Genomic DNA, 12,549 nt, shown 5'->3' with positions numbered 1-12,549 from the left:
ACAAGTCATAGGGTTAAGGGGTGGCAACGGGTATATGCATGTCTAAGATTGGATCTAGGGAGAGCTTGGTACTTAAGCGGTCTTAATGACCTACCTCCTCTTCTCTCTAATCCTACCTAGTGCATAGTATTCATTCATCTTAGCTCGCGGGACTTGTTCATGGGCCAAGTTAAGTGAAAACCGTAATTAAGGGAAAATTATCGAAATGCCTCTAAGGGCGAAAATGACCAAAATACTCCTAGGTGTTGAATGTAAGTTTTATGGATGTGACATGCATACATATGATGTTCTGCTTAGGTTGCATATGGGGTGGGAACTATGGAACGGAGGAAGTATATGAGGGTCGTATGGTTGCCTGACAATTGTGGATCCACCGACAGCTTTTAAAGCCAAATATGTAAATAAAGGTAGTTCCGCAACCGGGCTACCATTGGTGTGTGGACTGGGTAGGTCGATATCTATATCCTCACATGGTGTGACAGGGGACGGAGCTGGTTTGTAGCGGATGGATAATTTGGATGGGATTGCATTGCATGTTTGATGATTTCTCTTTGAATGCTTGTTTTCCATCGAGGGTTGTACACACTGAGTTTGAGAAAACTCACCCCCTCTTTTATTTTATTTTCAGGTGATGCTCAGTCAAAGGTTCGATATTTGGAGGAAATCTGGGTGGCCGGCTAGCAAGATAATTCAGACTTGGTTTTTTTTAAGCATTTAAGTGTTTATTTCTTTTTAAGTGTGTTCAGACCAGATTGTAATAAGGTTTTCATTATGTTATTACTAATTGAATTATTATTATTATTTTCATTGTAATTACGAGAAGTTGAACATGGATTTCTTAAATTACAGTATGTTTTCTACGTTTCCGTAACTAAGTTTGTTTAAAAAAATCAAATGATTTAAATAAGGCTTTCGTAATTGAAAGGTTTTTTTTAGTTATTTAGGGTTTTTTTTAAAAGAAGGGTTTTCAATGAAAACACGATTTTTGCTAAAACACTTCAATGCGACACGTCGAATTCGGCCATAATATTCGGGCCGGGTTTGGGGTGTTAACTCGGGCTGCAAAGTGGGCCTTATTACTTGATTTCTTTTTGTGTTTTAAAAAAAAATTGAATCACAATGTTTTGGAAAAAGGGAAGTCTTGCTGAGCAGCACACAGAGTCTTCGACATCGAACTAAGTAAGTACTTTTATTTTTAAGTTTGTTTAAATTGTTCTACAGTAGATGGTTAGAGGGCTACTTTAGATGATAGTTAGAATGAAACTGTAACACCCCCGTACCTGAGACCGTCGCCGGAGTCAAGCACGAGGTGTTAACAGACTTAATTCATTAATTAAATAGCTCAAACAATTTATTTTTAAAATTTCCAGACAAGCTGGCTACCTGCGTCACAGTAGCTTAATAATTCATATCTCGAGTTCCGAAACTTGAAATTAAGATCTGTAAATTTTTCCTAAAACTAGACTCATATATCTATCTACTAATTTTTTTATAGAATTTTTGGTTAGGCCAATTAGTACAGTTTATTAGTTTTAAATTCTCCCCTGTTCCAGGGTTCGGCTATTCTGACCCCTGTGCACTACGAATATAATTTATTTCTATACATAAATCCAATGACTATGACGTTTGTTTCACTTAAAAATATACTCAATAAGGAATCCATACATATAAATTTTGAGTCCTAATTATTTTTTCACAAATTATGGTTAATTTATAAATTTAGAAAAGGGAATCTAGAAATTACTCTGCCCCTGTTTCACCAAAACGTAAATATCTCATAAAATACAACTCTTTTACCTATTTTGTTTCTTCCAAATGAAAATAGATTCATTAAGCTTAAATTAAATATTTTATTCATAATATAATTCTATTTCTACTATTTTTAGTGATTTTTCAAATTCACATCACTGCTCTGTGTGATTCTGTTTTACAGCCAATTTCACCATTTTATGGATTTCCATAGATTAGTTAGCACATAAAGCATACATGTTATCAAATATAATCTCGATTAGCCACTCCAGTAGCTAATAATTCTCAAACATTTCCATGCCATCCATGAGCTATATCATAAGATTATATACACAAAAGGATTATAATGCTATACATGCCATATTCCCAAAATATGCAAGCCACCATACCGAGATGGTCCATTGATAGTGTGAGCGTGCCTCCGTGTGACAGCCCAAAATTGACCCTAGTCGGAAGGTGGTCTCGGGACCACAAAACCGAGGCATAAAAATAATTAAAAATTTATTTTGATGCCTATAATATGTGTGTGCTCATGTATGACATTTTATGATGATTGATTTAGTGTTATAAGGGTGAATTCCACAAGAAAGGACTTAGTAATGAACTTTGAAAGTATGATAGGGAAATGTGTGATGACTAATTAAAGCATGCATGCAAAATAATGGACTTGCATGTCAAATTCCCCTTTTATAGGTGGTGGCGGCCATGACAAGGAGGATGGGCTAAACATGTCATGAAACATGTTTTGTTGGTGCATTAGGGTGAAATAATAAACAAAGGTGTATGGGTGATAAAAAATGAAAAAAAATGTGTGTGAGTGTGGTAATCCCCCATTGCCGTGAGTTGTAGAGAAGGAAAGAAAAAAATTTTGTTCATCCTTTCTTTGAGCCAAAACTAAGGAAGAAGGAGGATTTTTGGCTTCATGCTTGGTTTGGAAGAGATCTAGAAGGAGATTTGGCTAAGTTTGCATCAAGATTAAGGTATGTATGAGGTTGTGTTAGGAGTTTCATGCATGTTTTGGTTGCTAACTTGATGTGCATGTTAGCCATGGCTCAAATCTTTGTTAAGCCATGGAAATGGTATTTGGCCAAAGTTGTTATGGTGATAAGGCCATTGCATGCTAAGTGTGAAGCTTGATGATGATGCATGCAATGATGGATTGTCTACTCTTGAGTAAGATTTTGAGCTTTCTTTTTGTTTTATCATGATTGAAGTTGAAAAGGAGCATGATTGTCATATTCGCCATGATGCATTCATGAGCATGGTTCATGCTTCTTGCATGTTAGTTAAAATTTGTGTTTTGGATGGCTATGGACACCTTGAAATTGCCATGCTCATATATGTATATATATGTTTGCACATGATGTTTTGGTTATGAAGGAAGTGATGAATAAGTTTGTTTAAAGAAGAAGATGTTGAAGAATAATTGTGAAATTGTAAGCACATTCGGCCTAGCACACATATGAGTGCTTGATGCTATATTGTAAGTTTTGAGCTACAATATGCAAAGCATTAACTAGTAAAATGCATGCTGTTTTTGTGTGGTATTAAGTGCATAATTGGCCTCAACATGGACAAGTATATTCGGCCTTGGGTAGCCTATTGAAGGCCTTAGCTTTTCCTTGATGCTCGAATAAATTGTATTGAATTGCTTGATGTAGTATAAAATGTGCATGACCATTGTGTATTCAAGCTAAAGGGTGGCCATATGACCATTTAAATTCCTTGTCATATTCGGCCATAAGCTAGCACAATGAGGTTTTGATAAATTGAATTTGTTTGAATTAGCTCAAGAGCTAAGAGGGCCACAATTGGACAAGGGGAAGGAAAAAGTAATCGAATAGCCGTAAAAGCCGTTCGACAACATCCGAGGTAAGTCCTCAAGAAGTGACCTTACTTGAATTATGTGGAATGAAATATGGATGTATTGATTATTGATTTATGTGTGTATGAGTATTCGAATGATACCCGGCTAAGTCCCGAAGGCGATTATGTTAGTGATTATAATTGTGTTTGAGCCTTAGTAACGAAAATAAATATGTATGTCCAATGATTATTGATGTATGTGTGCATGAGAAATTGAATGATATCCGGCTAAGCCTCAAGACAATTATGCTGGAAATTATAACCGGTTAAGACCAAGGCAATTGTGCTAGTAGCTATATCCGGGCTAAGACCAAAGGCATTCGTGCAAGTTGTTAATTCGGGCTAAGACCAAGGCATTTGTGCAAATTGTGATATCCGGGTTAAGTCCGTGAGGCCTTGGTGCGGGTTACCATAACCGGGCTATGTCCCGAAGGCGATTGATCGAGTAGCGACATCCGGTTAAACTCAAAGGTATGTGATTTGAAAATTATAAGCTTGCTGGAAAATTTCAGCTAATGCACTTGTGAAATTTCCCAATGACAAGGTAAGTGCGGTGTGTGCTTTATGCGCTAGGAGTAAGAGCGTGTGAATATCCGCTCCTATGATGGAACGAGTTATCGGCCTTAATGAAGCCGTTATTTGTGTATGAACATAAGAGTTGGCATGGTGAAGTAAGTATGATTATGTGAATGTGCATTAATGAAATGATGCATTTAACTATGTGAATGTATTGCTGTAATTAGAGTTGATTATATTCCTTGAGACTTACTAAGCATAAAAATGCTTACTCCGCTGCTTTGGCTCTCAGTTTTCTAGATTTCGCCGATAGCAATCGGATTCGGGATCGTTGAAGTCGAAGTCATCCACACTATCAAGCCCCATTTTGGTATAAATTCTTGGTTGAACTTGAAATGGCATGTATAGGACTACCCTTGTTGGTTTAAATATGTTATGATGTATATGTACGGCCATGCGAAAATGGCTCGTAATAGTGAAGTATCAACTTAAACTATTTGCGGTTTGTATATATATATATGGTGTCATGATGTGACTATGAATTGGAAATGGGAATGTTGGTCACATGATCAGCCATTGGCATGGTTAAAATGATCATATGTGGACCTATGTAAGGCGACAGTGACGCAGTTTTTTTCAGCCTCACTGGAAATGTCCAATGGATGGGCAAAACAAGTGAACTTGGCTTGCTAACCCCTCGTGTCCGACACCGGCGATGGTCTCGGGTTCGGGGTGTTACACTCCGATCGTCCTGATCTCCAAACCGGCTTGTCAAAACTACAAGGAAAGGAAGGGAAGGAGTAAGCATAAATGCTTAGTAAGTTCACATGCAAATAACAAATAACTTAACAAAGCAATTATACCAACCAACATTAGCATAATATCACCAAAACATATATCACATTTCTATTCATCATTCATCGTCTTACTACATTATTGTTGTCGTATCAAGTCTCAACCCGAGGGTTAAGTACATACCTGCCCAAAGTGCCCATTCCCCAACACTTACCAATACGTCACTTGCATCTTGAGTATTCTTCCATTTCACTAGAATTTTACCCGTTGAACACATCGGAATATAACTCGGATACTTGGAAAGTTTTCACATAAGTGCCACATATGTAGCCAAGCTACCATGTAACCCGCCCATAAGCAAACTCGGACTCAACTCAACGATCTCGGGCGTTCGAATCCATAAGTGAACTCGGACTCAACTCAACAAGCTCGGATGCCTAGTTACATCTCACGAACTCGGACTCAACTCAACGAGTTCGGACGTTCGCATCCGTAAGTGATCTCGGACTCAACTCAACGAGTTCGGATGCCCAAATATCCGAATCTATTCCTAAGGTTCAACGAAACTTTCCTCGTTCATACTCCTTTACCATTCTCCTTGGAATACCAATTACGATACTTCGGTAGTCTTTCACATTTTTCACATAATTCATAAAATTTTTGCATGTTGTCCAACAATGACCACAAAGCATAGAATTGCATGATAACAATCATAACATATTATAAATAGCATTAAATGATTTAAAATAATGGTTATATTACAATATTTACATATGAACTTACCTCGTATGCGAAAATGGTCATTTTTACCATTTTGTCCACAACTTGGTATTTTGTCGATTTTAGCCCAAATTTCGATTTTCCTTGCTCTATGATTTCAAATATAGCCTAATTAGGACTCATATTATTCAAATCAACCCAAAATCATTTTTTTGAAAAATTACAATTTTGCCCCTAAACTTTCACATATTTACACTTTTGCCCCAAATCTCGTAAATTAAACTTCACCCTATTTTCTTATGTTTTATGACATGCTGATCATTTTTCCCTTCTATAGCAATATCCAATTGTCATTCTAACATGTATTTATGAACATTAGGTATTTTTACCGATTTTGTCATTTTAGTCGTTTTTACGTAAAATCACTTAGCAAAAGTTGTTTAACACAATCTCAAGCTTCATATTCAACCATAAAACATCAAAATTCATGCATATCATTCATAGGTAAATTTTTAAATATAAACCCTAGCTCAAAATATTGGTAGAAATAGGTAAACCGAGCTACGAGGATTTCAAAAATGTAAAGAACATTAAAAACGGGCATAAAAATCACTTACAATCAAGGCTTAAAAGTGTTGAAACCCTAGCCATGGTGGAGAGCAATATTCAGCAGCAACTTATGGAGAAGATGATCATTTTTTTGTTATTTTTCCCATTTTATTTCATTTAATATCAAAATGACCAAAATGCCCTTCCTTATTAAACTTTCAAAAATTCCATCCATGTCCAATTTTTCTTCATAAACTTAAAAATTGGTCAAATTTCTATTTAAGATCTCCTAATTAATATTTCAAAGCAATTTCATACTAGAAACTTCTAGAATGCAAATTTTGTAACTTATTCAATTTAGTCCCTAATTTCAAATTAAGCACTTTATGCATAGCATTTCTTCACGAAATTTCCACACAATCATGCAATCATATCATAGGCTTCAAAATAATCATAAAATAATTATTTATATCTCGAATTTGTGGTCCTGAAACCACTATTACGATTAGGCCGTAATTCGGGATATCACAACTCTCCCCCCCTTTAGGGATTTTCGTCCCCGAAAATCTTACCGGAAAACTGGTCTTCACTTAGATTCCTCAATTTCATATTTGCTGCTGAAGAACTTTCACTCATGCAGTGGCTCCAATATATCTCTTTAATTTCTCATATATTCTAAAAGCTTATGGACTCATCTCTCAATTGTTCTTAAATTTTAAACCCTTCTCAGTTTCCCTTGTCATCTTGATATAAAACCCAGATCTCAATTTGATTAATGGAGACTAGAATTCCAAGAAATCCAACAATCAAAGGGATCTGCACTATTCCAAAATAATCATACAAATTTTCATCATCAATAAATCACAATCCAATAACATCTGAATCAAATTATAGTACACGTTATTACTCTCTGAATGAATAGGCAAATTTTCACTGTGAGCTTCATACAATTCTTTCTGTATAAGCCTCGAAATAAAAATACCATGAATCAGCTCCAATCTGAAATTCAACATCAGAAGTCGATCATCACTGTACTCTTTTAGTTTACTATTCACTATCACATTTTCCTCTTTCCGCTACGGAAATAATTCGGATATAGCCTCGAAAATAATCCTTTTCATTCTCATCCTAATATCAATACTGGCAAAGATAATTCTGGTAGATCCTGATACTCGGCTTTGACCCCATCAACAACTCAAATTTTCTGTGACATCAAATGCTCCAAACTATCACATTACCTTATTTTCATGAAACACATCACCATTCATACAACAGTGCATTACTGAAAATTAGGAAATCTTTACTCAATGCAAACTAGTCCAGTTTAGATGCTTTGGTTAGCAATATTCTTATCTGTCCAAACCTTGCTAACATGTAATAAACTTTTCACCTTTCGTAAGATGAAAACTTTATCATTCTTAATAGCTTCAACTCATATCAAAATTTTCTAAGAGATATACACTTCTCGTTCAGACTATTTTCCTTTTCCTCGTAAAGAAATGAAATTCTATTATCAGACTTAAAAAAAATGATCCTGACATAATTGTCATATGAAATCTTTCAAATAAATAATTCACACAGATTAAACACTCGAGCTGATCTAAACACAGTTGAATGACATTTCAAGTATTCCTTTCTTCTAGTTACTAAACAATTCATCATGCAGCCCTTTACTATTCATTTCTTACGTTAATCAAAACCGTCTCAATTGCATTAGCTCAAGTAACCAAAATATCTCAATTGAAGTCATTAATTATAATTGACTTACTTGAGAGAAGTAATCCACCATACCGATTGAAACTCACACTTTTATCACTTATGCCTTTACTGTTGTCAAATCCTTACACGAAAATTAGAAAAATCCCAATGCTGAAATCACCACATTACCCAAATCAAATCAGAAGTATAGTCATACTTGACATGATTATCACAAGCTAAAGAACGCACGTTGAACATGAGTCATAATTGACAAATTACGAAATAAAGATAACAAGAAAACCGAATAAAGAAATCCAAGATAGAGAAACCCAGAATAAAGAAATCCAGAATAAAAAAACCCAAGATACGATACTATGCCGAGAAATCGAAAACCAAACTCATAGGAAAATATAAAAGATCCCGATAATTCCTCAGAGAAAAGAAATCCAGTAGAAAACATCATTGAATCTCACTGGAATCAAATGCAACAAGAACAATGTATCTTCCTATATATACATATCAAATGGAGCATCAAGTAGAAGAAACAGAATCATAGTATCATACATATTCTCTCATCAATTTTTATCAGCCAGAATATAATAGAATGCCCGAAGGAATAGTATAACGAGAATTTCTTCAAAAGATCAACAACCATAGAAATATTTCTGGGAACGGATAAACACATAGAACATCTTAGAAGAAACTGCTAAAATCATCCAAATAGTAATCGTCACACTCAGATATTACACATTTCAGATATCATTTCCCCAACTATTTCTACCATAAAAAATTTCATATTACTTTTCCCTAAAGACTAGTTCTGAATAAATTTTGATTTGCACTTTTCTCGACCTTGTACCTTAGTAATTCGATTTATCAAAATAAATTTCTTCTCTAACTGGAACAGTGCATAACTCCAATAATCCTTATGCCAATCTGATACTTTTCTAGCTTTAACTTTACTTACCAAGTCATTCTTCAATCTCTAATCATATTTATAATTATTCTAGCACTGAACTCTTTGGTTTCTCAACCAGAAACTTATTCAGTATAAATCTCATGAAATTCCATTCTAAACACCACTTCGGTAAGGGGAAGGAGTTGTAGGGCCTTTGACTCGACTTTCTCATATATATACATATGACACAATTTCTATCATCATAACAACATCATCAAAATCATATCATTTATTCAGGCAATGCATCATTCATGTTGGTTTACACAAATTTTCTAGTTATCCATTTAGACAAGTATACTTATGCATGCATCCTAAGTTTTCTGGATAACTTGACTTATCCATTCATCTACTCAAACAAATCATACTCATGACATCATATAAGGGTTAAACAAACATAGATATTTGCATCACAATCGCAACTTTCATTTCGTGCATCATCATATACATATCATTACAATCATATAATTCAGTCCAAACAATTTAACATAGATAAATTCATTTCATTATAATCATTTATCTCATAAAAATATCATTGACATTCATCAACATTCAACGTTCAATCAAGACAATGACAACTTCATTCATATCATGATATTAGGAACTTTTACTCATACCTCTACGAATTTCTATTTATCCCGTTCATCTTATCAAGTAAGGCAAATGCACTACATCATATGAGCATTAAGCAAGTATGGATATTTATCACAACATGAACTTTCATCTCATGTGTTATCACTTATATATATATATCATAAACTTTTATTCATACTTTTCTGAATCGAGACTCATCATAATAGTAATATTATTCAAACACCTTCGCATCACATTGAACATGATCAGTGCAGCTCGGTTGGAGAGTACCTCTATCTAAACAAAACGGTGCTCATACGCGTCGGGAGGCATCACACTATCATGGATCCGTGACATGTATAGCTACACTCTTACACATGCTAGGTTAGTCTGAGAACCGACTAAACCATAGCTCTGATACCACCAAATATAATGCCCCCATACCTGAGACCGTCGCTGGAGTCGAGCACGAGGTGTTAACAGACTTAATTCATTAATTAAATAGCTCAAACAATTTATTTTTAAAATTTCCAGACAAGCTGGCTAACTGCGTCACAGTTGCTTAAAAATTCATATCTCGAGATCCGAAACTTGAAATTAAGATCCATAAATTTTTCCTAAAACTAGACTCATATATATATCTACTAATGTTTTTATAGAATTTTTGGTCAAGCCAATTAGTACAGTTTATTAGTTAAAGTCTCCCCTGTTTCAGGGTTCGGCTACTCTGACCCCTGTGCACTACGAATCAAATTTCTTTCTGTAAATAAATCCAATGACTATGCCGTTTGTTTAACATAAAAATAGACTCAATAAGGTATCCATAAATATAAATTGTGAGTCCTAATTATTTTTACACAAATTATGGTGAATTTTTAAAGTAAAAACAGGGAATCCAGAAATTGCTCCGCCCCTGTTTCACCAAAACGAAAATATCTCATAAAATACAACTCTTTTACCTATTTTGTTTCTTCTACATGAAAATAGATTCATTGAGCTTAAATTTAATATTTTATTCATCATCTAATTCTATTTCTAATATTTTTAGTGATTTTTCAAATTCACATCACTGCTGCTGTGTGATTCTGTTTTATAGCCAATTTCACCATTTTATGGATTTCAATAGATTAGTTAGTACATAAAGCATACGTGTTATCAAATATAATCTCGATTAGCCACTCCAATAGCTAATAATTCTCAAACATTTCCATTCCATCCATGAGCTATATCATAATATTATATACACAAAAGGATTATAATGCTATACATGCCATATTCCCAAAATATGCAAGCCACCATAGATGGCCCGTTGATAGTGTCAGTGTGCCTCCGATCGTCCTGATCTCCAAACCGGCTTGTCAAAACTACAAGGAAAGGAAGGGAAGGAGTAAGCATAAATGCTTAGTAAGTTCACATGCAAATAACAAATAACTTAACAAAGCAATTATACCAACCAACATTAGCATAATATCACTAAAACATATATCACATTTCTATTCATCATTCATCGTCTTACTACATTATTGTTGTCGTATCAAGTCTCAACCCGAGGGTTAAGTACATACCTGCCCAAAGTGCCCATTCCACAACACTTACCAATACGTCACTTGCATCTTGAGTATTCTTCCATTTCACTAGAATTTTACCCGTTGAACACATCGGAATATAACTCGGATACTTGGAAAGTTTTCACATAAGTGCCACATATGTAGGCAAGCTACCATGTAACCCGCCCATAAGAAAACTCGGACTCAACTCAACGAGCTCGGGTGTTTGCATCCATAATTGAACTCAGACTCAACTCAACGAGCTCTGATGCCTAGTTACATCTCATGAACTCGAACTCAACTCAACGAGTTCGGACGTTCGCATCCATAAGTGAACTCGAACTCAACTCAACGAGTTCGGATGCCTAGTTACATCTCACGAACTCGGACTCAACTCAACGAGTTTGGACGTTCGCATCCATAAGTGAACTCGGACTCAACTCAACGAGTTCGAATGCCCAAATATCCGAATCTATTCCTAAGGTTCAATGGAACTTTCCTCGTTCATACTCCTTTGCCTCTATCCTTGGAATACCAATGACGATACTTCGGTAGTCTTTCACGTTTTTCACATAATTCATAAAATTTTTGCATGTTGTCCAACAATGACAACAAAGCATAGAATTGCATGATAACAATCATAATATCGTATAAATAGAATTAAGTGATTTAAAATAATGGTTATATTACAATATTTACATATGCACTTACCTCGTATGCGAAAATGGTCATTTTTACCATTTTGTCCACAACTTGGTATTTTGCCGATTTTAACCCGAATTTCGATTTTTCTTGCTCTATCATTTCAAATATAGCCTAATTAGGACTCATATTATTCAAATCAACCCAAAATCATTTTTTTGAAAAATTACAATTTTGCCCCTAAACTTTCACATATTTACACTTTTGCCCCAAATCTCGTAAATTAAACTTCACCCTATTTTCTTATGTTTTATGACATGCTGATCATTTTTCCCTTCTATAGCAATATCCAATTGTCATTCTAACATGTATTTATGAACATTAGGTATTTTTACCGATTTTGTCATTTTAGTCGTTTTTACGTAAAATCACTTAGCAAAAGTTATTTAACACAATCTCAAGCTTCATATTCTACCATAAAACATCAAAATTCATGCATATCATTCATAGGTAAATTTTTAAATATAAACCCAAGCTCAAAATATTGGTAGAAATAGGTAAACTGAGCTACGAGGATTTCAAAAATGTAAAGAACATTAAAAATGGGCATATAAATCACTTGCAATCAAGGCTTAAAAGTGTTGAAACCCTAGCCATGGTGGAGAGAAATATTCAGCAGCGACTTATGGAGAAGATGATCATATTTTTGTTATTTTTCCCATTTTATTTCATTTAACATCAAAATGACCAAAATGCCCTTCCTTATTAAACTTTGAAAAATTCCATCCATGTCCAATTTTTGTCCATAAACTTAAAAATTGGTCAAATTGCTATTTAAGACCTCCTAATTAATATTTCAAAGCAATTCCATACTAGAAACTTCTAGAATGTAAATTTTGCAACTTATTTAATTTAGTCTCTAATTTCAAATTAAGCACT

The sequence above is a fragment of the Gossypium arboreum genome, chromosome 6 (genome assembly GCF_025698485.1).
Source record: "Gossypium arboreum isolate Shixiya-1 chromosome 6, ASM2569848v2, whole genome shotgun sequence".
Lineage (NCBI taxonomy): Eukaryota > Viridiplantae > Streptophyta > Magnoliopsida > Malvales > Malvaceae > Gossypium > Gossypium arboreum.
The sequence above is the reverse complement of the archived record's forward strand: the minus strand, read 5'-3'. Positions refer to the sequence as shown.